Source organism: Mus caroli, unplaced genomic scaffold (genome assembly GCF_978045245.1).
Source record: "Mus caroli unplaced genomic scaffold, Mus_caroli_1 scaffold_7, whole genome shotgun sequence".
Classification (NCBI taxonomy): domain Eukaryota; kingdom Metazoa; phylum Chordata; class Mammalia; order Rodentia; family Muridae; genus Mus; species Mus caroli.
The window spans coordinates 55,644,828-55,672,327 of NW_028227262.1; the positions used below are offsets into that span (position 1 = coordinate 55,644,828).

The 27,500-nt window shown below is 40.6% G+C and overlaps 1 long non-coding RNA gene across 6 annotated transcripts in view; it reads right to left on the reverse strand.

Annotated features, from left to right (window-relative positions):
- The window catches only part of LOC115031311 (uncharacterized), a 395,022-nt gene that overhangs the window by 205,719 nt on the left and 161,803 nt on the right, over positions 1–27,500 (reverse strand). For all 6 annotated transcript variants that reach the window (XR_015047588.1, XR_003836931.2, XR_015047587.1 and 3 more), the window contains exon 3: positions 7,233–7,325. This is a non-coding gene — a long non-coding RNA (uncharacterized LOC115031311). The remainder of the gene's footprint in view (positions 1–7,232; positions 7,326–27,500) is intronic.

A 27,500-nucleotide genomic window follows, 5' to 3' on the forward strand; every position in this document is an offset into this window, starting at 1 on the left:
TGGTAAGCAGAAACTATTCTGGGATAGACACCAGAATGTGGAGGAGTTCAGGAGTTCAGAAGCACAGAAGCTGAACAGAGGTAACCAGCCATGTGGCAGAACTTAGCATAGAATAACGGGACGACTATAGATATGAGCTAATCAGAGAACAGCCAAAGCTTGGGGCCGAGGTATTTGTAAATATAATCTGAGTCTCAGAGTCATTATTTCAGGAGCCTGGAGACAGAGAAAGCCTCCCTTTATTACAATAGTGCTCTTTTAGTAGACCTCAGCAAACTAGAGGTACAGGAAGAAAAGGAGACCACTAACGGGAGAACCAGGTTAGATCACTCATTGTTCGTGGCTGTTCTCATGGTTCCATGAAAGAATGAATCAGAACAAACTAGTTATAACAGACATTACACAGCCTACCAAGTCTAATGTGCAGTTTGTCTTGTCACATAAGAAGTTTGATGAGTCCAACCTATAATGACAGCAGGCCTTTCTAAGAGAATGTTCAGTGCGGTGAGCACACTCAGGAGACAAACAACTTTCTCTGTGTAGGTAGCAAGGAAAGTTCTCATCTCTGCATGTTGAAGACAGAGGCATAATTTGCATTTCACTTTTTTTTTTTTTTTGCTCTGTAGTTTCTACAAGCAAGATGCATTGCTTTTATAGTAAGAACCTGAATAATTATTGTGGGGTTTTTAATAAAAAAAATCATCCTTTTGAGATTTTACCATGTTCCTTGAGTGTTTTCTTCACCACCATTAAGGATTTTGTAATGAGCTGGCTATGTACAAAGCAGCTTGGAGTGGGAGGGGGTGTATTCTGAGGAATTTGTTTCCTAACGCTCTCCCGCCCCCACCCTGAGTCAAAGGAAAATATGTAAACAATGTAGTGCAGATAAAGCCTCGCTAGCTTTGGGAGTGAGTGGCCAACTGGCCAGGAGAAGGGTTTTTTTTGCGGTTATTCCTGTGTCTCATCTCTTTCTGTTTCCCCCCAAACAACAGGAATCCTGAGATGTTTTCGCAACAGCTTGCTGTATATGGTTATGCGATCTATGCTGAGGAATAAATGGTTTTATTTAGCCTGGGGGTGGCAGTGCTTTTTAAATTCCCCAGCGAATGTAGAATATCAGCCCATTCTGCCTATAAAAATAACATAGCCATCACTACAATAATATAACTAAGAAGGGTGGAACAGCTCTCCCAAGAAACACCAAGCTCACAGTCAGTGCATTTTATCTGCTTAATGAATTTTCAAGGATGATCCTGCCTGCCCATTCTTACCTGAGGCAGTAATGTGCTAGGAAAGGTGGGCACATGGCCAAAGAATGTTCCGCAGCACAAATACACACAAACATACACTCATAAACACACACATACATAAGCACACTTACATACACACACACACACACACTCATCTCATCAAGGAGGCCTGATTCAGCCAGATGTCAAGTCTTACACACACACATACACACATACACACACACATACACACATACACACACACACATACACACACACACATACACATACACACACACACAGATACACATATACACATACACATTTACTTATCAAGGAGGAATGGCTCAGCCAGATGTCAAGTCTTACACACACACACACACACACTATCAAGGAGGCATGGCTCAGCCAGATGTAAAGTATTGCCTCTGTGAAAGTGCAAAGTCCACCCTAAGCTCTGATCTCTAGAATATTTAGAATATTTAGAATATCTATGTCCCCAGCATGCATCGCACTAGGGACACATACTTATTATGTTAACAATACTTGCAGAATGACCAAAGACCTTGTTCTTCAATCCAGATCTAAGGATGTAGGTGGTATGACACTAAGACATGTTCAGAGATCCTGACTTTTTTCCTCATCAAATCACTGACAGTATTATCCAGAGTGTATAGAAAACACAGGCAGATTAATTTTAGGTCTTTGATGGATAGATCTATTCTGTTTTACCCTGGGATTTCTGGAGAAAGGTGTTCTCACCAATTTATTTTTCTTTTGCTGTTAAATTAAACCAAGTATTATTGGATATCTGACCATGGGTCTGCTAGATGCTGGAAGATGTCTGTACTGATAATTGATCATTTCATAGTACAACACAGAATTATCTTTAGCATTTTGAAATTATTATTACTTAGTCATGCCAAACAAACACCTAGTTTTAGCAAATGCTTTCCATTTCATAGGCAGAACTGAATATCGTTACTATCTACAAATATAGTAAAAGAAAAGGTTAATTTGGGCTTTGGAACCAAAAATATAAATGCTGAGACATCTTATTCCTGTTAGTGTGATACTTCTTTAGAAATGTGGTTAAGGATCTGGACAAAGGGGATGCTTACACACTGTTGGTGGAAATGTAGGTTAGGATAGCCAATGTGAAAATGTTACAGAGGTTCCGCAAACTAAGGTCAGAACAGCCATGTGCTCAGCATACACCCAAAGAAAATGTGCTCAGCATACCTCTGACATGTCTGCACTTGCAATATCCATAGTAATCAAGACATGCCTACCAGGGGTTCTACTGATAGATGAATAAAGAGACTCTCCCTGCCAGCCCCCCACATGTGCACATGCACACCACATTGAGGTAATAGTCAGTCATAGATAAGAATGGAGTTTTGTCATCTGTGTCAAAAATGGATAAAATTGGAAGAGACTTTCTTTAATGAACTATCCAGGCACAGAAAGATAAATATGGCATGTTATCAATTATCTTGGAGATTTAATACAATTGACTTCATAAAATAGAGTAGACTACAGGTCATTAAAGACAGGGGTGTGTGGCTGCAAAGAGGTTATGTAATAGGCATCAATCCACAGAAATATACCAATAGTCAATAAACAGGAGGATTTTTCCCCCTATGGTTCATGCTGAAATGACCTAATTGTTGCCTATAACATTCATGAGATACTTCAAAATAACTAAAAGACTTTGATGCTTCCCAGAGCATAGAGTGATAAATGAAGAAATGGAAATACTAAATACCCCCAATTGGATCATCATTTATTACATATCATGCGTTAACTTGCTATGCTGAACTCTGTAAATCTGGACAAATACATGTCAATTTAAAACACGTGAAGCTGACAGTTGACCCTCAGATCTTGGAAAGTTCTCCTTGAAACACACTAGGAGATAAATCAAAATAGAACATATATTTAAACCTTTACAACTTTCTTGATTAAACATTAATGAAATTAGATATCTTACTGTTATCTTCCTTTTATAAAAATAAAACTTGAAATGGAGAGGATGAAGAAACATGCCAAGAATTCTGGGTGGGTATGCAATCCCGGTGCTGAGAAGGCAAAGATAGATGGGATGGAGATCACTAGCCAGCCAGCCTAGCCTGCTTGCTGTGCTCCATGCCAGTGAGAGGCTGTCCTTCAAAAGAAAAAAAAAAGTAGATAGCATGTGACACTCCGCTCCTTGGCCTCTACATGCATGCATGCTTAAGCACTCAAATGTGCATATCCACATAAAACAAAATAAAAGTAAACATACCATGGCCATACAACCACAAAGAGGCACTATAAAACACAACTTCTGGTATGGAGAGATGTCTCCTCAGTTAAGAGCACTGACTATTCTTCCACAGGTTCTGAGTTCAATTCCCAGCAACCACATGGTGGTTCACAACCATCTGTAGTGGGATCTGATGCCCTCTTCTGGTGTGTCTGAGGAGAGCCAAGGTATATTCACATACATAAAATAAATAAATCAAAAACAAATATAAACAACCACACAAAAACTTCCAGACTGCAGGGATGGATTCTCAGCTTGGGTCCTATTGACATGGAGTCTGGGTGGTCCCTTGTGTTCCTTGTGACATGTTCCTTCAAAATTGTTCAGCGGCCATTTGATGGCAGAAGCAGTTTTTCTTCCTCCCCAAGCTGTAACAATCAAAAATCTCTGGACAACTAGTTCCTTGAGGGGTCAGATGTCCCTGGTTTAGAACTCCTGCTATGAGTCCCTATCTCCAACACTATGCTTTTTGCCTTTTCAAGCTAAGTCATGGTCACCACTGTTCAGTGTCCCCCAGTAAGTACTTCTCCACTTGTGCAGATCTGGACCACAGCATGTTCAATTCTCTCTCATTTACCTTGAAAGGAAATGCCAAGAGCCTCCTATCTGAGGTGACTTGGGGGTATGGATCCAAAGCTAAATTAATAAAAAATAATGAATTGCCCTGCTCTCATTACTGAAATCTGAACTAGAACTGGATCCATGTGCTCAAGGCGGGACTTCTAAAGGGAAGGCTGGGTGGGAAGACTTCAGGTTCAGAGTACTGGCCATTGCTCTTAGAGTTAATTTGATGAAGAAATAGAATAAGAATTGCAAAGTCATCAAAAATGATGGGTTTTTCCTTTATGACCCTTGGCATCAGAACAGAGAGTCTATTTTTGTGGGTTTTTTGAATTTCCAGAATAAAGGGAATAAGAATGTTTAGGTAATGTTTGGATGGTTTGGAGACTGTTCTTCCATTAGTGATAGGTCAATTAATATCAGAACAGTTCAAAGAAGCAATTATTTTAATTTATAAATCACTTCAGAGGTAGGAAGCTGCCATCCATTAATGTGGTTTTTACAAATCAGAGCGCTCATGGTTATGTGTGTTCGTGTGTGTGTTTTTCTCTCCATGTCATCCTATCTGGCCCGAGTTTCCAGACCAGATTACATACCTTCGTGATTATGTATTTGTCTCTAGGGCCATGCCAAAAATATAAAGCACTGAATCTTGCAATTTGAGCACTGGCTGGGACCTCCTTCCTTTTTTGAGATTTTGCTCTGCTGAGAGGTACCACCACAGGCTTCTAAAAGTCACCTTCTAACTTTACACTGTGAATGGCAGGGTCTGTGAGTGGAGACTCCTCAGTGGGTTATGCTGTTTCTTGGTGACAAGAGAAAGCCAGAGTGATGGATGAGTAGAGGTAACCCAGTAAATAATTAGCTGGTGAGTTGCCTCCAAATGTCTTTGAAAGCCATGCAAATCAAGCATTTCTTTCTTTCTTTCTTTTTTAATCCTTTCATGGTTATTTAAATTCACTAATGACTGAAACTAGAGATCCAGGTGGCTCAGTCGCTAAGATCACTTGCTGCTCTGGCTGAGGACTGGGATTCATTTCCCAGCACCCACATCAGGTGGCTCACAACCACCAGGAACTCCAGTTCCAGGGGATCCTGAACGTTCTTCAGGCTTCTGGGGCACACACATACGGGTTAAAATCAATACTCCGGAGTGAAGACAAAGCGCCGCAGTCACTAGTAGAGCTATGAAATGGCTCAGGACAAATGCAAACTTCATGGAGAAGCCAACTAAGAAGTTGGGCATTGTGGGAACCCAGATGACTGTCGGACGACTCCATACCTCTTTTGGAAGTTTTCAGAAGGAAAGCATTACCACTTCAAAACTGAAATAAATATATGTTAGTACAGTGACTTGGAGAACAAGGGCAGCTAGGGAGGAATGGGAGGAAACACAAGGAGCAGGTGTCAAGGCCCAGAAACAAGAATTTCTGACAATCCCAGGAAGCGAAGTTCAAGAGAAGAAAGTTTAAGAAAAAAAGTGGGGGTGGGGGTGGGGGGAGGGAGGATGGGGCCAGCAATGTGAATAGGTATAAAGACATTAAATATTGTGATAAATTGTGATAGGGTTGCGCTGAGGACATTGGTGTATTTCCCTGGGGATATGACAAATTGTCACCTCCTTTGTGCTGAGGAATACTAGAGCAAGATTAGTGAAAAACAATGGGAACCAAAGAAAGCTGCTGGGAAAGGGATGGAGGAGCGTGGTAGGGGAAGTGGGACCATGCCCATGCCAGTGAGTATGAGACCAAAAAGGGGAGCCTCTGATAGTTAAAGGAAATTTCAGAATTTAGTTGTGACTCAATCCAGCTAATAATAAAGCCCCCACTAACCCTTACCATTACATGTCTTTTATCCCTATTAATTGAGGTTATAATTCTGTTGCCAGAAACCAAGATGGTGGACACACACACACACACACACTTCCATGAGAAACCACAAGGTTACATAGCAGATCATTCTTTACAGAGAGGAGGTGACACTTTAGCTATAACAGCAGCAATAAAGACCCCACCAAGGTAATTCCTACACATGACCAAGGCCTTGGGATGGGGTGATGGTGATGTTTTGGAGAGCTGAATTCCCAGGAAAGCACATTATGGGGACCCTCTGAACCACAGTGAGGCAGCTAGAGACCGCCCTGGGGAAGACATGTATATGTTAGTCATTTCCTTCATGATTGGACATTGGCAGACCCATTCCAAAGGCTGAAATAAACCATCTGCTTTGAGCTATGCCATATCTGTGTGATTGCAGAAAATTGTTTATTATGAGATTCCTACTTCCTACCTCCAGCTGATGGAACCTTTGTTGCAATAATACTTTTCGGTGGGATAGTAAAGTAGATGGCCTGAGTAAGAAGAGCATTCATTAGAGCAATGAGTATTCATGCCCCAAGTCTAGGCTGCTAGGTGTGTCCGGGCTGCCAGGGGCTGCCAATAGTCCAAACTCTTTCTGGAAAGAAGAGCAAAATGGTGCCTCAGAGCACACTCAACTTTCCACTTTGCCAGAGGAACACGGCCAACACAAGTAGGACCTGTGTGAACTATGTGCCAGGTACCTCATCAGCAATTAACTCAATTCTTTAATTATGAAAAGTGTTTAGGAAACTGAAGTAATCAACAGAAGATCAGCCTTGGGGTTGTCTATGCTCCAAGGACCTGTTCTGCCATTGCCAAATCTCCTGTGCCAGTTGGGAAGGAATGTGAGAATTTATAGAAAGGAGCTAGGGAGACCGTTTGGTGTATAAATCACTTGCCACACAGCTGTGTAGACCTCCATTTAGATCCCTAGACGCTACACCAAAGCTAAACACAGTAATCCATGTGCTCTTATGGGAAGCAGGGAGGTGGAAAGTTTGAAGTATGGCCTACTGTATGCAGCAGCGGTACCTGCTGCAAATAAAGTGCAAGTGGAAGACCAAAACCTAGCATTATTCTCTGACCTCCAGATCCCACACCCATATGGCCCCACCCACAGCAATTTACAGGCAGATAGTTGTGGGTGTGAGTTGTGAGTTCTGCTTCCTACTATGGCCTCAGGGACAAAACGCTGCAATATCACTGTTAAGTCTCTAAACTTTCATTGTGCTGATAGAAGAAATGTGGGGACACTGGGTGGGCAATGTCACTTACGTTTTCTTGACTTCCCATCTCCAGCAGCCTCTTCTCCTTTTCAGTAGAACCTCAAGTTTCATAGCTTCCAAATAAAAAGCCTTCAGCAGTCCCCTGGAAGACAGAGCAGGCTGCTGGTAACTTGGTTTCATTTACCACCACCAAAAGATGGCAGTTAATCAAGGCATGGCATAAAGAAAACCATGATGTTCTCTCAACGATGAAAGACTTACCTAAAGGCTATTGTTTGTTATTGAAGTACTGTCGGAGTCTAGTGAAACTTAAAAATACAAAACAAGATGTGGGCTGAGCACATGGAGACTGAGAAGGAGAATTCTTAGAGAAGTTAATTTATGTTTGGCCCATCCAACGCATTACATCACACTGTTTTGAAAACATTATCATAGTACTATTAAATTTAATCTTGTGGTCCAACGACATTATCACATTCAAATCAAGAATACTTGTTACTATGAAAGGTATATTAATAACTGGAAACTTAAATATTCATTTATTTGGATAAATTTCAACCTTTTTTATTAGATATTTTCTTCATTTACATTTCACATGCTATCCCCTTTCCTAGTTTCTTCTCCGAAAATCCCCTGTACTCTACCACCTCCCCCTGCTCCCCAACACAACCACTCCCACTTCCTGGCTCTGGCATTTGCCTATACTGGGGCATATGATCTTCACAAGACCAAGGACCTCTCCTCCCATTAATGGCTGACTAAGCCATCCTCTGCTACATAAACAGCTAGAAACACAAGCTCTGGTGATACTGGTTAGTTCATATTGTTGTTTCTTCTATAGGGCTGCAGACATCTTCAGCTCCTTGGGCACTTTCTCTAGATCCTTCATCCCTGTGTACCATCCAATAGATGACTGTGAGCATCCACTTCTATATTTGCCAGACATTGGCATAGACTCACAAGAGAGAGCTATGTCAGGGTCCTGTAAGCAAAATCTTTCTAGCATATGCAATAGTGTCTCCGTTTGGTGGTTGTGTATGGGATGGATCCCCGGGTGGGGCAGTCTCTGGATGGTCTTTCATTCTGTCTTAGCTCTGAACTTTGTCTCTGTAACTCCTTTCATGGGTATTTTGTTCCCCATTCTAAAAAGGAATGAAGTATCCACATTTTGGTCTTCCTTCTTCTTGAGTTTCATATGTTTTGCAAATTGTATCGGGTAATCAAAGTTTTGGGCTAATATCCACTTATCAGTGAGTGCATATCATGTGTGTTCTTTTGTGATTGGGTTACCTCACTCAGGATGGTGCCCTCCAGGTCCACCATTTGCCTAGGAATTTCATAAATTCATTATTTTTAATAGCTGAGTAGTACTTCATTGTGTAAATGTACCACATTTTCTGTATCCATTCCTCTGTTGAGGGACATCTGGATTCTTTCCAGCTCCTGGCTATTACAAATAAGGCTGCTGTGAACATAATGGAGCATGTGTCCTTATTATAAGCTGGAACATCTTCTGGGTATATGCCCAGGAGAGGTATTGCTGGATCTTCTGGTAGTATTATGTCCAATTTTCTGAGGAATCACCAAACTGATTTCCAGAGTGGTTGTACCAGCTTGCAATCCCACCAGCAATGGAGGAGTGCTACTCTTTCACCACATCCTTGACAGTGTCTGCTGTCACCTGAATTTTTTATCTTAGCCATGCTAACTGGTGTGAGGCAAAATTGCAGGGTTGCTTTGATTTGTATTTGCCTGATGATTAAGGATGTTGAACATTTTTTTCAGGTGCTTCTCAGCGATAGGTATTCCTCAGTTGAGAATTCTTTGTTTAGCTTTGTACCCCATTTTTGTCTAGGGTTATATGGTTTTCTGGAGTCCGACTTCTTGAGTTCTTTATATATATTGGATATTAGTCCCCTATTAGATTTAGGATGGTAAAAATCTTTTCCATATCTGTTGGTGGACTTTTTGTCTTCTTGACAGTGTCCTTTGCCTTACAGAAGCTTTGCAATTTTATGAGGTCCCATTTGTCGATTCTCGATCTTACAGCACAAGTCATTACTGTTCTATTCAGGAATTTTCCCCTGTCCCCATATATTCCATACTCTTCCCCACTTTCTCTTCTATAAGTTGCAGTGTCTCTGGTTTTATGTGGAGTTCCTTGATCCACTTAGACTTGAGCTTTGTACAAGGAGATAAGAATGGATCAATTCTCATTCTTCTACATGATAATGGCTAGTTGAGCCAGCACCATTTGTTGAAAATGCTGTCTTTTTTCTACTTGATAGTTTTAGCTCCTTTGTCAAAGATCACATGACCATAGATTTGTTGGTTCATTTCTGGGACTTCAATTTTATTCCATTGAGCTACCTGTCTGTCGCTATACCAGAACCTTGCAGTTTTTATCACAATTGCTCTGTAGTACAGCTTGAGGTCAGGGATGGTGATCCCACAAGAGGTTCTTTTATTGTTGAGAAGAGTTTTTATTATCCTAGATTTTTTGTTATTCCAGATGAATTTGCAGATTGCCCTTTCTAATTCGTTGAAGAATAGAGTTGGAATTTTAAAGGAGATTGCATTGAATCTGTAGAATGCTTTTGGCAAGATAGCCATTTTTACTATATTAATCCTGCCAATCCATGAGCATGGGAGATCTTTCCATCTTCTGAGATCTTCTTCAGTTTCTTTTTTCAGAGGCTTGAAGTTCTTATCATACAAATCTTTAACTTCCTTAGTAGAGTCACACCAAGGTATTGTAGATGATCTGTGTGTATTGTGAAGGGTGTTGTTTCCCTAATTTCTTTCTCAGCCTTTTGACCCTTTGTGTAGAGAAAGGCCACTGATTTGTTTCAGTTAATTTTATATCCAGCTACTGCACTGAAGTTGTATGTCAAGTTTAGGAGTTCTCTGGTAGAATTTATATATATATATAATATCATATCATCTGCAAATAGTGATATTTTGACTTCTTCCTTTCCAAGTTGTATACCCTTGATCTCCTTTTGTTGTCTAGTTGTCCTGGCTAGGACTTCAAGTACTATATTGAATAGGTAGGAAGAAAGTGGACAGCCTTATCTAGTCCCTGCTTTTAGTGGGCTTGCTTCAAGTTTCTCTCCATTTAGTTTGATGTTGGCTACTGGTTAGCAGTTTATTGCTTTTATTATGTTTAGGTATGGGCCTTGAATTCCTGACTTTTATCATGAATGGGTATTGGATTTTATGAAATGCTTTCTCACAATATAATGAGATGATCATGTGGTTTTTGTCTTTAAATTTATTTATATAGTGAATTACGTTGATGGATTTCTGTATATTAAACCATCCATGCATACCTTGGATGAAGCCTACTTGATCATGATGGGTGATCGTTTTGATGTGTTCTTGGATTCAGTTTGTGAATTTTATCAACTATTTTTGCATCGATATTCATAAGGGAAATGGGTCTGAAGTTCTCTTTCTTTGTTGGGTCATTGTGTGGTTTAGGTATCAGAGTAATTATGGCTTCATAGAATGAATTTGGCAAAGTACCTTCTGTTTCTATTTTGTGTAATAGTTTGAGAAGAGTTGGAATTAGGTTTTCTTTGAAGGTCTGATAGAACTCTGCACTAAACCCATCTGGTTCTGGGTTTTTTTTTTTTTTTTTTTTTTTTTTGGGAGACTATTCATGACTGCTTCTATTTCTTTAGGGGACATGGGACTGTTTAGATCATTGATCTGATCCTGATTTAATTTTGGACCTGGTATCTGTCTAGGAATTTGTTCACTTCATCCAGGTTTTCCAGTTTTGTTTAGTATAGGCTTTTGTAGTAGGATCTGATGATTTCTTTGATTTCTTCAGATTCTGTTGTTATGTCTCCCTTTTCATTTCTGATTTTGTTAATTAGGATGCTGTCCCTGTGCCCTCTAGTGAGTCCGGCTAAGGGTTTATCTATCTTGTTGATTTTCTCAAAGAACCAGCTCCTGATTTGGTTGATTCTTTGAATAGTTCTTTTTGTTTCCACTTGGTTGATTTTAGTCCTGAGTTTGATTGTTTCCTGCCATCTACTCCTCTTGGGTGTATTTGCTTCCTTTTGATCTAGAGCTTTTAGGTGTGCTGTAAGGCTGCTAGTGTATTCTCGCTCTAGTTTCTTTTGGGGGGTACTCATAGCTGTGAGTTTTTCTCCTAGGAATGCTTTCATTGTGTCCCATAAGTTTGGGTATGTTGTGGCTTCATTTTCATTAAACTCTAAAAAGTCTTTAATTTCTTTCTTCATTTCTTTTGTGACCAAGTTATCATTGAGTAGAGTGTTATTCATTTTCCACATGTATGTTGGCTTTCTATTATTTATGTTGTTATTGAAGAGCAGCCTTAGTTCATGGTGATCTGATAGGATACTCAATATTTTTGTATCTATTGAAGCCTGTTTTGTGACCAATTATATGGGCAATTTTGGAGAAGGTTCCATGAGGTGCTGAGAAGAAGGCATTTTTTTTGTTGTTGTTTTAGGATGAAATGTTTTATAGATATCTGTTTCATCCATTTGTTTCATAACTTCTGTTAGTTTCACTCTGTCTGTGTTTAGTTTCCAGGATCTGTCCATTGATGAGAATGGGGTGTTGAAGTCTCCCACTATTATTGTGTGTGGTTTAATGTGTGCTTTGAGTTTTACTAAAGTTTCTTTAATGAATGTTGATGCTCTTGCATTTGGAGCATAGATGTTCAAAACTGAGAGTTCATCTTGGTAGATTTTACCTTTGATGAGTATGAAGTGCCCCTCCTTGTCTTTTTTGATAACTTTGGGTTGAAACTCAATTTTATTTGATATTAGAATGGCTACTCTAGCTTGTTTCTTGGGACCATTTGCTTGGAAAATTGTTTTCCAGCCTTTTATTCTGAGGTAGTGTCTTGTCTTTGTCCCTGACTTAGGTTTCCTGTATGCATCAAAATGTTGGGGCCTGTTTATGTAGCCAGTCTGTTAGTCTATGTCTTTTTATTGGGGAATTGAGTCCATTGATTTAAGAGATATTAAGGAAAAGTAATTCTTGTTTCTTGTTATTTTGTTGTTAGAGTTGGGCTCTAACTGTTCTTGAGGCTCTCTTCTTTAGGTTGTTGAAAGATTACTTTCTTGCTTTTTTTCTGGGGCATAATTTCCATTTTGTGTTGGGATTTTCCCTTTATTATCCTTTGAAGGGCTGGATTAGTGGAAAGATATTGTATGAATTTGGTTTCTCCATCTATGGTAATTGAGAGTTTTGCTGGGTATAGTAGCCTGGGCTGGCATTTGTGTTATCTTAGGGTCTGTATAACATCTGTCCAGAATCTTCTGACTTTCACAGTCTCTGGTGAGAAGTCTGGTGTAATTCTAATAGGTCTGCCTTTATATGTTACTTTACCTTTTTCCCTTACTGGTTTTAATATTCTATCTTTATTTAGTGCATTTGTTGTTCTGATTATTATGTGTCAGGAGGAATTTCTTTTCTGGTCCAGTCTATTTGGAGTTCTGTAGGCTTCTTGTATGTTCATGGCCATCTCTCTCTTTAGGTTAGGGAAGTTTTCTTCTATAATTTTGTTGAAAATATTTACTAGCCTTTTAAGTTGAAAGTCTTCATTCTCACCTATACCTATTATCCTTAGGTTTGGTCTTCTCATTTTGCCCTGAATTTCCTGGATGTTTTGAGTTAGGATCTTTTCATTTTGCATTTTCATTGATTGTTGTGTCCATGTTTTCTGTGGAATCTTCTGCACCTGAGATTCTCTTCTCCATCTCTTGTATACTGTTGGTGATGCTTGTATCTATGGCTCCTGATTTCTTTCCTAGGATTTCTATCTCCAGATTTGTCTCCCTTTGGGTTTTCTTTATAGTTTCTACTTCCATTTTTAGATCCTGGATGCTTTTGTCAAATTCCTTCACCTGTTTGTTTGTGTTTTCCTGTAATTCTTTAAGGGATTTTTGTGTTTCCTCTTTAAGGATTTCTACATGCTTAGCAGTGCTCACCTCTATTTCTATAAGGGAGTTATTAACATCCTTCTTTAAGTCCTCTACCAACAACATGAAATATTATTTTAAATCTGAATCTTGATTTTCAGGTGTGTTGGGGTATTCAGGACTTGCTGTGATGGGAGTACTAGGTTCTGATGATGCTGATTGGTCTTGGTTTCTGTTAGTAAGATTCTTATGTTTGCCTTTCACCATGTGGTAATCTCTGGTGTTAGATGTTCTAGCTGTCTCTGGTTGGAGCTTGTTCCTCCTGTGAATCTATTAGCCTCTGTCAGCACTCCTGGGAGACCAGCTCTCTCCTGAGTCCCATGGGTCAGAACACTCCCTGGTGGTCAACTCTCCTCTGGCAGGGAGGGTGCACACAGGACTGAGGGTCAGCTCCACCTCCTGACTGATGATGAAGGCCCGAAGGGACCCTGTCCAAGAAGCTCTGTTGCTTCTGCAGTCTGCGTGCTCTCCTGCCATAAATTTCAACCTTAATACTCTCTATCTTGTCCACGTTTCACAGATTCTTAACATTCAAATACAGCATGAAGCTGAGTGATCTTGAAAGAAATGTGGGTATGGATCCACTTTGTGATTAACCTACTATCCTGCTAACCTATTAACCTGCTGACCCTACATGACTTGGACTTAGTTTATAGTAAACTTGGAATTGTGAAGACTGTCATTGGAGTCTCAAAACTACTTCTCAGCAGATGTTTGATCTTAGCACAAATTGTGTTGTCTTGAAACCTCAGTTTCCTTCTCTGAAAAGCAGGAAACAATATTTACCTTATAAGCTGTCATTAGACTGAGCCCTATGACAGTGCTTGGAATAAAGCCTACTGTGTATTAAGAGGTCAGAAAAAGAAGCCATTGTTCACTGTTAGCTGTGCTGTCTTTAGCTGGTCACTTTAAGCAACCTGAATTTTAAATACTTCAGTTGTAAAATGCAAGTCTCCCTCTTGCTTCTCATGTACTCCCATCCACTTTCTTGGAGTCTTGTGATAAAGCCTGGGATAGCTTTGAACTCACAATTCTTCTGCCTCAGCCTCTATGATATTAGCAAAATACAGGTTTTTGGGGTACAATCAGTGTTTCCTAATGTAATTATTTTTCTATGACTTTCAAATTATTTGTCATTTCTGTGAAAAATATAACACAGTTCTAAAAAAGAATGGAATCACCCTCTGTATATCTGTGTAAATCTATTAATTTAAAATCAATATTTCATTCTGTGTAGGTGAAGTGACTATTTGATATAGGGATCAGAAGCCCCGAGTGATTGAAATCTGTAGTGAATATGTCCTGTTGACATAGCCATGTCAAGGATCTCAAAGCCTCAGCCTCATTAAATTGCCAAGCCTTCAATGGGCTAGGCTCCAGGAAATGGCAAAGCCTTACTTCCTGATTCAAATGTGGATGTTAACAGTGTGTGCAGAAAACGTCCAACATAACTTTATCCCTGCAACAGATATTTATGTCCTGAAGACTGCTTCCCTACAGAGGCTGCTCCTTCTGTATTAGCTGCTGAGCCTGCCTCATTGGTTGAGGTGTACGTCATAACCCTGCCTTATTAAATTAGCTGTATGCACTAACCCCACTTCCCTGTCCACATGTGTATAATAAATACATTGTGCAGCTTCTCCATCAGAGACCCCAGTCCATCCAATCCCAGTTGTTCTAAGTGTGTGGCTGTCCTTTATTTCCTCTGTACCAATAAGGTCAAGTCCCTGGATACATGTAGGATGTGGGCATTTGGGTTTTGTTTCACTTTGTTATTTTAAGACAAGTTCTTCCTATATCTATAACCCAAGGTGGCCCCAAACTCACTATGTAACCTAGGATGGCCTAGATTTGTTGCAGTTTTTCTTGCTATCTATAGAGTTAGAATTACAAGTGAGTACTGCCATATCCAATTAACCAAGCTGACTTTGAGAACACAGAAGATCACTCCACCCACCTTTGCAATGTGTGTTTATAGAAGAATCCATAACTGGAAGATAGACCCAGCCATAGACATCATGTTTGTAACAAATGAGTTATCAAAAACTCTGCACACCTGAGGCACCTCTGAAGCCAGGGTGTCTAGTTATCTTATTTTTTCATAATGAAAAGTCTTTCACTTATTTGATTGTATTTTGCATAATATGTTCTCAGTGAAAATAATAAATGGGACATACATGTACTAAAAGCCAGGCGGTAGTGATGCATGCCTTTGGCTCTAGTACTCAGGAGATCCATGGCACATATTATTAAAATTTTTCATTTCAATTCTAAGACAAACAAACAAAGAAACAAAACAAAAAGGGAGGCATAAGTGAAGAGAACAAAAAGTGATATACAGGGGTATTTGGAAAAAGAAAAGGGAAGCTAGAAATGTACTTAAAATTTTAAAATTTTAGTCTCATTATCTTTTCATTTCAAACACATGACAATAAAACACATGGAAGGGGAAAAGACAGAACTTGAAGCTAGACGGCTTGCAACCAAATGGTACTTTTAGTTTCCTGATGAAATGAGTGTTTAACAACTATGTGCCTGCATCTTCCTAGCTACAAATCAGGATGAGAAAGCTGTTAATCTGAGTATGGTTATGAGATCTTTGGATGAGCTAATACATGAAGCAGTCAGAATATTTGGCATAAGCAACATCAGTTGTTCTCAACCTGTGGGTCGTGAATCCTTGGAGGAGTTGAATGATCCTTTTACAGGTGTTCCCACAAAACCATTGGAAAACACAAACATCTACATTCCAATTCATACCAGTAGTAAAATTACAGTTATGAAGTAGCAACGGAAATCACTTTATGGTTGGGGTCACAACAACATGAGGAGCTGTATTGAAGGTTTCCAGCATTAAGAAGGTCGAGAACCCCTGAACTATACCATACTTTATCAAACAGGAGAGTGTATCATCTCAGAATCCCATTTTGTCCCTGAAGTCTCTAACCAGTCAGTTAAGGATATGTGGGTCCCAATTTTGTAACAGACAGGTGATGTATCTTGTTGGGATTTTTTTTCTTCCTATAAAATTGTTAGAATTTTGTCTCCTAAGTATGGTAAAAGCTACAATAGGCAAGAGGCTATATTTGAGCGGCTCTAAGCATCCCAGCACTCCACAGAAGTCCCTGCTGAGTAACTGGTAGCCGTGCAGCTAGTTAACCTAAACAGGCCATTGATGTGAGGACCAAATGTTGATTGGTGACTCTCCCCTGAATAAGCAAAACCATAAGGGAATAGAAAACCATTTCTCTTGCTACAGTTTTCCCACCAAGAATACTGAAGAAAACTAGACATAATGTGAATCCCATATGTCCAAATATATCACTAATTCACTTGGCTATAAAAAGTAAGTCTCTCTGGCCTATCATATTTGAATCCATTTTTATCTCATATTCAGAGTCTGCCTTTAAATCTCAACACACCTGCATCATGTTGACATCCAAAGCAAGCACGATTCCTTGAAGCCCAGGGGATTTCTGCCCCAGAAGAAGCTCCATGAGAAGAGAAACACAGTACTGAGATTGGAAGTAGAATGCACAGAGGAGTCCGTGTGGCTAACAGACGCAGCCTTCATACTAGGAGAAGCCCAGGGGGATGAATCGAGTGTTCGAGCTGCTCAAGCAGAATGACCAGGTGCTTCATTCTTAGGTCTCGCATGAGAAGGTTTTTGGAAATGAAGTGAACTGGAAATCATGCTCTTAGGCTCACTGCAGCAAATTTTAATAGATTATGGCTTTTAGCTTGAATGGGACCAGGTTTGGCTCTGTGGTTAAAAAGGTCTTGTGTTAAAGCTAGACTATATAGGTGAATGGACAAATCCTAACCAAAGCAACACGGGGGGTGATAAGTCCAACGTCAAGTGCGCTGTGCTTTTGTTCTGCTTAAGAAGAAGGCTCTGAAGCTGTCTGTGCTCATGCTTTGCTTTCTGCCTACTATCGGGGGAATCTCCATAAGGTAAAAATTTTCTACTCAGAGATTACACACTGTCCAAGAACATGTTTCTTATAAAGATTTTACCATTTTTGTGTGTGTAGTCTGTTCATTTTCAAATAAGTTAGTAACTTGTTAGAGAAAGCACAACATGGTCATGAATTGCTTGGTAACAGGGACAAATGCTGAGAGATGATGCATAGGTGATGGTGTTGTGGTGTTATGTGGCCACCATTTAATGTGCTTACACAGCCCTGTGTGGTACAGTTCATGACATACCCACTAGACAGTGTGTAACTTCATATTTGTGATTCATCTGAAGCATACACCATGTGTGGTTCAGAACTGTGCATATGAGATGTTAAATCAGAGTCCACCCAGTCAACCCTGTCATTCTAGTGGGTTATGGCTGGCCACTGAGATCTATAACAATCCTTCTCCAATATCTTCTTCCTAAACCAAATCCATCCTGCTGACCTAGCGCAGACTGTTAATTCAGATGCACTGGGCTTTTCCCTCTGGGCGTTATGTTACCATTTTTCTTGCTGAAGTTTTCTTTTATTCCTCTCACCCTGCCTAAACCTAGATGGATAAGATGGGGGCAGAGGTGTTCTCAACTGAATGTGACTCTTCAAAGAGAACTCTGTCACCACTACTACCCCTAAATCCTATTTTGCCCAAAGTCTGTCTGAATCTATTCTACTCAAACAACCCCACTATATACAAGGGACTAACAAAAGTGTCATGTGCATTATATCTCTATATTACATACATTATTTATGAAAAATATCATGGAAGGTTCCATTTTAAGCTGTTAGCATATAGGAAGCCCCCATGCTTATTCGTTTATAGAAACACCTGACTTGGCACATACTGCTATTCTTTTAAAATGGAACAATGTAATGTCTTATTCTTTAAATTTTGCATAGACATATATGATCTATGTTGTTCACATTTCCCTACACTTTCTACCTTCTTCTGGCCCTCTCTGACTTAAATCCTTCTTTTGAAATCTATCTATCTATTTACCTACATACCTATCCATCCATCTATCTATCCATCCACCTATCTATCTTTATACATATATAACACATGGAATCCATTATTTCATTCCTGATCCAATGTTTTCCATTTTTAATGAATACACTGATGTCTAACAAACCCTTCAACTATCTTATTAGTTATTCTTTCCTTTACTCACTGGAATATAAATTGACAGATATGACTTTAATGCCTAAGATAGTCTTTGACATATAGCAGGGTTTTAATAAACAAGCATTTAATTATAAACCTGTTTAATGACTGAGATTGAAGAGATGGCTCAGAGGTTATAAGCACTGGCTATTCTTTCAGAGGACCCAGGTTCAATTCCCAGCACCCATAACAGCTAACCATCTCTAATTCCAGTTCCAGAGATATGATGCCCTCTTCTGGCATCAGTGAGCACCAGGCATTCACAGGCACACAGAAAGTCAAGACACGCATATAAAATAAAAATAAATAAATCTTTAAAGACTGATTAATGAATTATATTGCATTTTTTACTGAGTATCCCTTGAATTCCACAAAGTCCCCTAGCCTATCTTGCAAGACCGGCATTGGTGCCTAGGTAAAATGTTTGCTTCTCACTCTCAGGCCTTTTAAATGAAAGCGTGACTTGCCCATCTGTGCTCTTGCCCAGTAACAGCGGACTAGATCACATGACCTCCTGAGAGCTCTCTGGCCCTTGACATCCTAATTCAATTCCACTTAGATGTCCTAAAAGTAATTTGTGGAGAAATTCTTTTCCTCCTCCTCTCTGGATTGGAGTTTGCGTTTATCTAATTATTTCCTTGGTAGATTGACCCAGCTTGAAAGGAGCACCCTGTCACCTCCCCTGGAAATGCTCTAAGCCCTCACTTTATGAACCGGGAGGACTAAAGACTCAGATCTCTAGGGAATTAAATTGCATTCAAATAAGATTAAGGCTTTTTGACTCACAAAAGCAAGGACAATCAGAGGCTAACTGAGCCAAAGCAATTGTTCAGCAAACTAATCCAGATATGTTATTCACAAAAGGACTCTCACAACTGGTTAGCAAAGGGGAGACATGCCCAGAAAGGAATGCTGGACTGGACTGAGTTACAGGAGAGTTCTTGAAACCTTGTCCTTCCCCTCTTAGGTACTGAATGGGTCTTTCCTCAGTTCTGCTGTCTGGGGCCCAACACCTCCCAGTGACCGCAGTGGGAGTCTTTAATGGGGATGGAGGAGGTTCACTCTCTGCAGACATGTTGGATGAGTGGAGAGCCAAGGTGCAAGACAATGGCACTGGGAATCAAAGGGTGAATGTGTGCCTCTTCTTGATTTGAAGTGTGATATTGTGATCTTTTACAGGATATAGATTCCTTCTTAAAAATAGTATTTTGGCATAATAAAACAAGGAGCACAAAATTGCAAAAAAAAAAACAAAAAACAAAAAACAAAAAAACAAAACCCTAATTACATTAAAATTCGTATTAGCAAAAATCTTTTCTCCCCCAAACAGGTGAGTAGCTCATGTATGTCACTAATGTATTCAACTGAGGGCCAGCATTAGTCTGATAGTTGCAGTAATTTTATAGTGGTGACACTTTTAATTGACAGTTTGAAGTACTTCAACAAACAGTGCTATGCTATAAACATCGACAACGTATAAATGTTGGATGCGCAGCACAGTAGCCACAAGTAAAGCTAATGCCGCTGTGGCTTGTCCTCTACATGACAATAGAAGGAAGTGTAATTTGGGGTAAATATGGGTATAAGTCATGATAGATGCAATCTTCCCCTTCAAGTTCATGGATGCCCCTCACCCTCTATCTCAGGTTAGAAACCCCTGATGTAGACATTAAAGAGTTCTCTGAAGACCCTTTTGTCAAATATACGTGATCCTCCCCTTCACTTGTACTTAATTGTGTATGTTCTGACCGTTCATGGCCAACAATTATTCTTGTTGGCCAGGTCAGCAAGGAGAAGGCTTGAAAAACTGGAAGGTGACCAGCCCTGTCATGTGTGCTTTATGCTTAGAGAATAGACCTCTTCAGGCTGATGGGGAAGGGCTGCCAGTTGCCATAGAATTCTTGCTCAGGGTTGTTCAACTTGCTCTGAATGTGGTCACAGCTACTGCTTGAAAAACACAAGCCCTGTACCCTAGAAACAGCTCAGTTCTTGACAAAGCAGGATGGTTAGTGGGTGCTTTAGGGTTGGAACTGTGTGATCTCCATTGTTGGATTTACTGCTCCCAAGCTGGTCATTTTAATTCCAGTTTTGGGAGAGCAATGTCATCAAGGTTGCAGTAAGAATGAAGGGAGGATGTATGCAGAATGTAGTTCCTGTCACATTCTACACACTTAAGAAGTACTGGCATCTGTAATCATTGCTGCTGCTGTTGGGACACCTTCTTTCTACTGGTCTCACCTTCCTAAGTGCCAATGTAATATGCAGAGTTTAAGACCCTCCATAGAATCTGTCTTTTCATGAAGACTTTGATAATTCTGGATATGCTAATGAAAGAGCATGCTATGCTAAACCCATAAAATTGACAGGTTTTTTTTTGGAAAACATTCTATGATTGATAATGTTACACAGCTCAGTGTAGTACATAACACTGAGAGCAGGGATCAGTCCTTCCTTCCTTCCTTCCTTCCTTCCTTTCTGATTCTGCCTATACTTCCACAATCACCCCTGAGGTTCAGCGAGGTTTCTGGTTTTCTGTTAGAAAACTCTTTTCTATAAAGGCAATTACTTGAATGCTTAAAGAAATTATTTTAACACAATATAAGTTACATAAAAAACCATAATAAACCAAACTGAACTTGAGAGCACATGCCTATAATTCTGGCACTCAGGAGGCTGAGGCAGGATATTTAGTAAAAGTCTGTTAAAGGAGAGAGAGAGAGAGAGAGAGAGAGAGAGAGAGAGAGAGAGAGAGAGAGAGAGGAGGAAGGGAGGGAGGGAGGGAGGGAGGAATGAAGGAAGGAAGGAAGGAAGGAAGGAAGGAAGGAAGGAAGGAAGGAAGGAAGGAAGGAAGGAAGGAAACAATAATTAAATCAAAAGAGAAATTGCTTGGAATTGGGTATCAGCTCTCTACAGCAGCCATGGAGCCATCTTCATTCTGAGCTGAGGAGGGAGTAGCACCTTGTATCATCCCTTGTTTCATTTACACAGGTGTGGTTTTCTAATTGTGATTAAGTAATCTTTCTAATAGTCTTTGTTTCAAAGAGCAAGGTAATTGTGAATGATTGAAAAGGAGGGTTTAAATATCATTTGAAGCAAATGAAAAAGTTATATGGCTAAGATTGGAGAATCAAAACAGCATCATGAAAGCAAGATCATTTAACTCTTACGGAGAACAGCATTATCCTGTGTGGAACGCCCAGCTTCATGTGACTGTGAATTCCCTGAAAGGCAGTCAGGCAGAAGTGAAATGTGGCCATGCACTAAAATGCTTCAGAATGAAATACACACTGGATTTTAAAGACGAGGTAGTAAATAAAAGATGTAAAATGCATCATTAATCATCTGTATTGTGATTACATAGCGAGAGCACAGCAATTTGGACATATCAGGTTAAACATATCTTGTATTATCATAAATCCGAAGTTTAGCCAATAGCACAAGAACAGTAGTAAAACAAACTACTGCCTTTCAACTGGCTTTTTCCAATGTGTCCACTGAAACACTTAACACTCCAGCCTTGACACAGCCAAATGCTCCCTGACAGATGGGTGAGTAACTGAAATGAAGACACATACAGCAGAACACAAGCCTCAAGGCAGAGTGGCTTCCATCCACTACAGCATGAATGACCTTTAAAAACACATCACGGGAAAGAGAACAAGTCAAATACAACTGAATAAATACTGTTGGATTCTGCTTATATACAGCAGCAACTGCAGGTTAATCCATACAGAAAGAAAATGATGACTGAGAGGAAAGGGAAGAGCAACAGAAAGCTATTGTTGAATGGCTACAGAAATGAATGGGCTCCGGAAATGTTGAGTGGAGAGGGCCACCCAACAAGAACACACTGAATGTTATTGGACTGAGTAAAAATGGATGCAGTGGTAAAGTTTATGTTATATGCATTTTGTTACAATTTGAAAGGTCCATATATGGCTCTCTCACATGGCTCACATTTCTGTGGTTGATGCTGTTCTAGAGCTTGAAATGGGGGCTAAGAAGCAAATCCTACACTCTGTGGTCACTGAGCATATGCAATGGAAAACCCAGGCCTTGAGTGCTGTCTAGCTTAAAGAGCTTGGTCTGTGACAACTTTAGTCTTCCCATCTGAAAAAATTAGGCTCAGGGTGTTGCTCATTGGGTTATTTTACGTCTAAAAGAGTCTGTTGCCAGGTGTGGTGGCACATGCCTTTAATCCCATCACTTGGGAGGCAGAGGCAGCCAGATTTCTGAGTTTGAGGCCAGCCTGGTCTAGAGTGAGTTCCAGGACAGCCTGGGCTATACAGAGAAACCCTCACAAAAAAAAAAAAAAAGAAAAAAAAAGAAAAAGAAAAAGAGTTTGTCTTATTTAGTGAGTAGCACAAAGAAGTGGTGCTGAATAAATAGTACTCTACCAAAACAAGGGAAACCAAGGCATTTTACTGTTGTTGAGACTCCACTAATATAAAAATGCCTATGGAATACCTCAAAGGTTTAGTCAGTGTCACACAGCTTTGTTATGGGTTTGGTCTAATGCTGCTTATATTATGTTAATTTGGTGCCTCAAATTGCATGAGAATCTGCACATCTACACGTAAGATGCTGAAGGACTCTGCCCCCAGTTGGTTTTGATTGGTTAAGTAAAGTTGCCAGCAGCCAAATGACTGGGCAGGGAGACAGAGAGGGGACTTTAGAATTCCCAAGCAAGGGACCGAGGAAGGAAGAGGAAGGATATAGCTGCCATGCTGGGAATGGAGTAGAAGTGTGTATGTGTGTGTGTGTGTGTGTGTGTGTGTGTGTGTGTGTGTGTCTGTGCCTGAGTGTGTGCTGGACAGAAAGCATAGCCTTCATGTTAGTGCTGGGGAACTCAGCTGGAGAGGGATGCAGGTATGGGTCTGGGGCAGTAAAGATGGAATATAGGTTTTAGTAAGTAATGAGTTGGGATTATTAGAAAGTACACCAGCCATGTGGAGGTTAGGAAGTGGCCCAACCATTGAACTGCTCAAGGCATATTAAAACATAAAGACTATTTGTGTCATTCAGGAACCCAGAACACTGCAGAGGTTGGGGGTGGGTAGCAAGGAGTGCTACCATCACTGCCACCAGGGTTAATTTGAGTAGGATGAATTGGGAACTGCTGCACAGTTTTCCTGGGCAAAAGTTTATTCTATAAGTGTAACTTACTGGAGACTGTGAGGGAAGCATTGGACTCTATTCTATGGGAAATATACATTCTGGGGCTATGGGGATAGCTCATTATAGCAAGGGTTTGCCACACAAGCACTTGAACCCAGGTCCAGTTCCCTGAAGCCAGACGCTATGGCATGTGCTTGTAATTCTTTTTCTGGGAAGGACACAGAACAATTCCTGAGATTGTCTAGGATTCCTGACCAGCCAGCCTAACTGAATTGGCAAGCCCAGGCCAATAAGCTACCCTGACTTAAAACAGAAGATGAGATGATGAGATGTTTCTGAAAATATTCCTGGAGATTTTCCTTTGGCCTCCCCATACATGTATCCATATGTGTTCATGCCCTCACACATAAGTGTGTACCACCCATAGCCATGCTCTCCTTGAATCCCTCTTCTACCGTGCTCAGGTATAGCAGCTTGGTAATGTGACATAGACTTTCCTAAACCAAGTCCTCCTGTCCCCAAATATGCACTAACAATAGCCAAGCTGGAGAGGTGACGATCTGATCTCTCCACCATTCCTACTTGTCACTAACAAAAACAGTGCTTCCATGAAGACCAGGCCAGGCAAGCTACTCAGCATGACTGAAATCTGCTATGGTGGGGTTTTCAAAAGTAAACCCACACACATGCACACAGTGGCAAGAGTAGGTAAGCTAGGCCTCACCAGGGCAGGCCTGGAGAGGGCAGAGAGAACACAGGCAGAAACCAAGCTTCAAGCTACAGGACTGCCAAGAGCTGGGCACCACAAGCAGTCCAACATGCCAGGACCCAAGATCCAAGCTGACTTTCGGGTGCCTGTTTTTGAAGATGCCTCAGATACGGACACTTGTGCTGATAGATTCTCTCAATACAATTTAACTGTCTCCCAATGTTGATATCATTGCAAGCCAACCTGAAGCTATCCTTTAAGATTCTCGCTGCCCCAACGCACGTTATCTATGGAAAAGAAGCATCACCAATGAGTTCCTTCTGCACACACTGCACAGACAGCATCCTGCTTATACTAAAGGTTGACCACATGGGAGCTCAGAACCATAAGTTCTGTATTTGCTTTGTACTAACACCACCACCATATGGATGCATCATCCTACTTCATATTTACAATACCTGTGCACAAACGATATCCTCATGTGCAGTTTATAGTTGGATAGTTTGCTCAACAACCCAGAGCAATCAAGTTGCTTTAGGATTCACATGCAGTCATCTAACCTCAGAAACAATTCTCTAAGGCACCATACTGTACCATGTGTTCATTTTTAGGCTATTAGAGTTATAATACATATGACCAGAACCTTGTGTTTGCTTACTCCACAGCCTTTTCTGAATTTCCTGTTAACTACAGTACTGGTGAAAATAATTTAAATGACCCATGCCTTGTTCTTTTATCTTGCTAATGTTGTTTGAGACAAAGGATCTTGTAGAGGCGAGGCTGGCCTCTAACTCATAGCAATACACCTCAGCCTTGCATTTGCTGGAATTAAAAGTATAAGCTGTCCTATACAGCTGATTCATGGACTTGTCTAAAGTAAACAGTGGAGACAGAAAGCAAGATCATCATCTTTGTAGGTCTCTATCTCTGGTGCTATTTTTGTTAGTTTATCGCCTGTCAAGTAAGCAGATGAGGATCCCTGGCCAACCGTAGAGAGCGAGCAGCTTGTGTAAACAAGATGGTCCCTCTATAGCCCCCACAGCAGTTACTGGGAAGCTGGTCCCTATCCAACCCCCAAAGCAGTTACTAAGGGGTTCCACAATGAGCAATCAAGTCTTCAAAACTAGAAGAAAGTCTAATGAGGAAAGTTCTTGGTTGAAATTCAAAATTTGAAGCTCATTCCAGGGTGTTCAGTTAATGAAGCCATAGTAGCCATTAAGATACTAAATAGTTCAAATGCAGTAGGCAAGTACCCGTCTCTCAAACATTCTGAAGGCTCCTTTTATGACAGTGGTTCTCAACCTGTGGGTCAAGACCTCTCTAGCAGACCTTGATCTCCAAAAATTATAACAGTAGGAAAAGTATAGTTAGGAAGTAGTGACAAAAATAATTTTATGGTCAGGGTCACAATAACATGAGCAACCTGTATTAAAGTGTTCCGCATTAGGAAAGTTGAGAGCCACTCCTCCAGCTAAACTCTTGATGTTAGAGCAGCCCACCCTTATTCGTGGCATAAGAAGGAAAGGACACATTTGAAAACAACCTGTTTTTGCTAGTTACATTGTTTAACTACTGTTTGAGCTTGTGTGTGTGTGCGCGTGCGAGCGCGCACACGCACGCACAGGTATTTATTAAAATATTCTAAGTGCTTAAGGTCCTGTGGATTGACTAAATTTGATATGCATATATGCTTTTTGTATTAAAGAGTATATATAAATATTAATTCAGTGCTGGAGTGTAGCTCACTTGTAAGCATGCATGAAGTTCTGAGTTGGCTCTTTAGCATCTCAAAATTTTTTTCAGCTCAAAGATTGAGCCAAAGAAAGAAGGAAAGATGGGAGAAAGGGAGGAGGGAGGAGGGAGGAGGGAGGAGGGAGGAGGGAGGAGGGAGGAGGGAGGAGGGAGGAGGGAGGAGGGAGGAGGGAGGAGGGAGGAGGGAGGAGGGAGGAGGGAGGAGGGAAGAGGAAGGAAAGTTTGTTGACTGTTGCTCCTCCACCGCTGTATCTTCTTCTACAGCTCCCTCTCAGATACTCAGAATCCCAGATCATCCACCGAAGGTGCTCAAATTAGCATCCTCTCCATTCTTTGCACACACGATACTCTCTTTCTCCTAGTAGAAACCTGCATATCAGTTGGGCTGACCCCAGCAAATTGTCCACACTAAGCTATGTTGGTTCTACTTGGTATTGAGAAATGGAGGCCTATTTGTGTTGAGCAATGCCTATAAGAATCACTCTGGGGAGACGGCCAATTCAATTTAGTTAACCATTTTGTCGGACTTGGGCAGGTCTAATTAGATTTGATTCCAATTTAGTACCAATGAACATATTTTCATGATTCTTCTAAGCCTTCTGAGGTTTGCAGCAGACACATGCTCATCCCCTTCCCTTGAGCTCTTTTCCTCCCTGTCTTAAGGGATGGTATGGTGGGTCATTATAAAGTTTGAGTTCTTCCTGTCTTCCCAAGAACTGAGGATGGGATCTGGGGCACTGGGGTAGCTACTGGCTGTGGGCCACCTCCCTAGATTATTTATGTGGAGCCAAGATTGGTGTGTGTCCAGCCACAAAGAACCAGGACCAAGGCCCAGGGGGAGACTCTGGTCAGAAATAATTGCAGACAGCTCTACTGGCGCCTCTGACTTGGAAGCCTCATGAGGAGAACCACATGATTTCAGCTCAAGTCCAAGTAGCCTTTGACCCCCTGCCCAACGTGTATGCTCTCCAGGAGAGGTGCTCCAAGGAGCCAAGGTGTCTCTCTGACCTGGCTTAATCCAGGGTCTTGATTCATCGTGGTTTTTTTTAAAGCTACCCTGCAAAAGGTTTTAGGAAGTCTTGAGAATTTAGAATAAACAACAATCTCTAGCCTCTAATTTTCTCCTTCTGAACTCTTGTAATTATCTGATTGGTGTGAAGCTGATTGTATGCTGTTAGTTTAACCACTGAGTGCCTATCACACTCACACACACACACACACACACACACACACACACACACACACACACACATAGTGCTGTGAGAGTCATGACAGGGACATAGAGATGGAGAAGACATTTTAATGCTAACTTTACATTGGAGCCACGTTGACAGCTGATGTTAAAGGCAAAGTCTTTAGGTAAAGCATTTAGAAGAATTCTGAAGTTCCATAAAGAATCATGGGGTAAAACAGTAGGTTCTTGTCTTACTTTCTGGGCAGAAACTCCTTTTTGATCACAGTCTAATAAGAAAAATGATGCACCTGTCTGTCACCCACACAACTTTAATAACATGTTGGCCAGAGAAAACAAGTTTCTAGTATTTCCTAGGTACCAGATCTATGCAAGATGTTAGGTAGGTATTTAATAAACAGTTACTCTTGCATTTTTAAGAATATGGAGCATTGTGCCAACAGGGTACCTGGAAAC